Raw genomic sequence first — 3,510 nt, 5'->3', positions numbered from 1 at the left:
GGGAAACAAACCCTCAAAAGGGTATTCTCTGATTCCCACTCTAAGCATGCTATTTGTCGAGTCAAAGTTGTTTCTAAAAAGTCAACAGAAATCGTTTTTGCGAAATATAGTTTAAATGGTAATGTAGATGACATGCAATCAGTTTGATCATCATAAATAACTTATAATGAATATAAGAATGTGTTTTATCATAATCAACTCGACAATCTTTAGTATAAATACGAATCGGAACCGAAAGTCTTGTAAAACGACTTTTTCGTAGACTATCGATTCGGATCCGTACATGCATGTTTGAGATCTGTATTGGAGCTTATTTTGACCACTTTTATTTTGGTTAAACTTTCTGGAATTTTTATATCTCGAGTCTATACTTAGCCGATTCATTTGCATGTTTCCAATTTATGCTTAAAGTTGACTATTTTGCCCTTTTTGATATAAAACGTGATTTTTGGAAAAGTGAAAGAGTAGAAATCTTTATTTCTAATATATAAACTTGCACCGAAAATTTGAGATCAGTTAGTGGTCCAGATTTTGAGTTATGGCCGATATCGTAAAACTATATCTTAAAGTTACATAAACGGCGCATTTAGCGTATAACCTATTTCAGGCCACGTTTTGATATAAAACTTTTTACCCACTGATGTTATATATTATTTTGGGATTTTTGATGATTTTTATTTAATTTTTGGCTGATCGTATCATAGATCGCTTAGTCGATTCGGTTAATGCCGGTTTTGACCATTTAAGCCATAAAATGAGTTTTACACATTCTTTTGACCCCAAATCTTTTTCTACTGATTTTATATGTTAAATAAATTATTTTGAGCATTCTGGAAATATAAAAATCTCAGCTTTCTTTTAAAAACCCGGAAACGGCTCTAAATCGCATTTTTAGCATTTTTAACGCATAGTAAGCGTTATACTCATTTTAAACATATAAGACTCATACCTACTGATGTAATTAGTATATTTTCATATAATAACAGTAAGTATAAATGTTTGAACTCAGATTTCCAGTTTTGGCAGTTTTAGCCCTTGTGAAATTACTAAAATACCCCTACGGTGCATAGTTTGATTTTAAATGATAAGTTTTGTATACGGGTCATACTCTACTGTTATAATATATCAAAAGAAGTATATTTACTGTATAAATCAGACCTGTAACGCAGATTTCCAATTTGACTCTTTTATAATCTTTTAAATGACCAAAATGCCCTTAGGAGGTGTAAATTGAGTTTAAAATCATTCGAGGCATAATAGAACATAACTTACTGATATTATATCTTATTTAAAGCATATTATCTCAGGGAACTTGCATTTGACTCTTTTGGCTACCCGTAACGCCCTTTTTGCGTTTGGTTCGGTTTACGTAACTAGTTTGCGTAAATTGACCGAAACGGGTCAAACGTTATCATTTTTATCTCAAAATCCAGAATGTATTTAGTATACCCATATTATACAAGTATTCAAACTTGCCGGGTCTAAATCACATTCTATCCGGTCTTTCGCTTAATCGTGCGCTTGTACCGTATCGTCCTTAAAACTAACCGGTCTAAGCTAAAGCTTAAATAAAAGACCCGTTAGGAATCTAATAGGTTATTATAAACCTTTGTTCCAGATTAGGAGGCCCAGTAAAAGCTACCTACACTTACCAATTGTGATTCATACTTGCTCAGGTAAATACATTTTGACTTATTTTCCCTATACGGGCTTGGCGTACGGTATATAGAATACCGCTTGATTGAGCGCACAAATCCTGCGCCCTTGGGTGTCCAGTCTTGAATAGTTTGTGCGACTCGTTTAAACAGTCTTGTTTTACTTTAAGGGTTTGGGGGGTTATTGACCGTGTCCCGGATATCCTTGGCATTATCTTACGAGATGGCCACGACCAGAGCACGGGGTGTAGGCGTACACCCGACGTATATAACTCTTTAATGTGGTGTGTCATTTAATCTTTAGCCCGGACAGCAGATCCCGGGCCACCAAATGTACGAGTAGCATGTAATTCGTTCACAAGTTTATATTGCATAATTATCCCAAGTTAATAAAAATATTTGTGCCTTGTGCATTTAAATCAATTTTCAATCATTTTTAAAATGAGTCAGTTGATTTGTATTTACCAGTGTAAACTGACGTATTTTTCCCAAAAGGTTAAGTGCAGGTACTAAACGAACTAGGCTGGCTGTTTCCTAAGAGCGTCCACTATAGTCTCGCAAGCTCGGACGACAAATAAACTGTTGAACAATTTATCTTATTTTATTTGATCCGCCTGTGGATCCGTTTCAACTACTTATGATGTTTATTATTACATTTTAATTAAAGTTGAAATGAATCTATTTCTGCTGTGACAACCCGAATTCTCGAGGAAAAAAAAACATTAGTTTTGCATTTATATTTCAATTTATATAATGACCTCATTCGATGAAATTATTTTGTACTTATTTAATTTATAATTATAATGTGCAAACGAATAGTCGAAACCAAATCCATATTGTGTTGTACCGAACCGAACCGTTTGAACTAAAGCTCATGTCTCGCTTGTCGAACCAATCCATTTGTGTAACTAGAAATTCATGAGGCCCGAACCATAGCAAATCCTAAACATTTATATTAGTTGATTAAGCTAAAAAAAAAGAAATCAAACGTTGACTTGTTGCCCAAATCACCACCCCTCACCATTACTAATTAATATGTTTGAATTTGGGTAGCCAATAATGAAATTAGACATATATGGATGATAGTTGTGGAAGGAATTATTCTGGCCAACAACTTGAATTAAAAAGATAGGATGGAATCTAGTGGAATTAAATAACCACTAAAGTTTCACTTATGTACATAAATTACCACCGTCCATGATGACTGAATGCCTTGTGCTGTTTGAGGCTGGCCCAACATCCATTACTTACGGCCCACTTACACCTCTCCTAAACCGCCACACCCTTTTTCTTTTTATGTACGTAGATCATGTGTATTAATTGATAACTACCATCAAGTAAAAGATAAAACCCTAGTAACCCTAGCATGCGAACTGCCTTTTCCCTCCTCTTGCTTCTGTCAACAACAATCAAGGCTCTAAGGACTTCCAGTTTACCTTCAAGATTCCATCCAAGCTCCATAGGTTACTAGGACGCGATTGACCAAAAGTTATTTTAGCAAGTAGACTATCTGCCGAGCAAACCAAGGTGAGTTCACACAAGCCAAGGCATGGGGTTCCCAGGGTGGGAATGGGGTTGGATGATTTATTCGTGCATACTTAGTTAATGGAACTTAATTATATGGTCCTCAGGCTGAGGATGGTAAATGATGAGATACGGCTAGACTAGTATACCAATTGAACTGATCTTCGCATACACGCCAAGGGTTGGCCGCGATATTATGACTAATCATTCGCACACATGCCTTGGGAAGGCCGCGAACTATACATACTAAAACTTCGCACACATGCCAGGGTGGCCGCGATACAAATATACATAGTCTAGGATACTTGGGAATTTTCCCTAGTCATCGCAC

Source organism: Helianthus annuus, chromosome 3 (genome assembly GCF_002127325.2).
Source record: "Helianthus annuus cultivar XRQ/B chromosome 3, HanXRQr2.0-SUNRISE, whole genome shotgun sequence".
Classification (NCBI taxonomy): Eukaryota; Viridiplantae; Streptophyta; class Magnoliopsida; order Asterales; family Asteraceae; genus Helianthus; species Helianthus annuus.
This window is presented reverse-complemented; position numbering follows the sequence as displayed.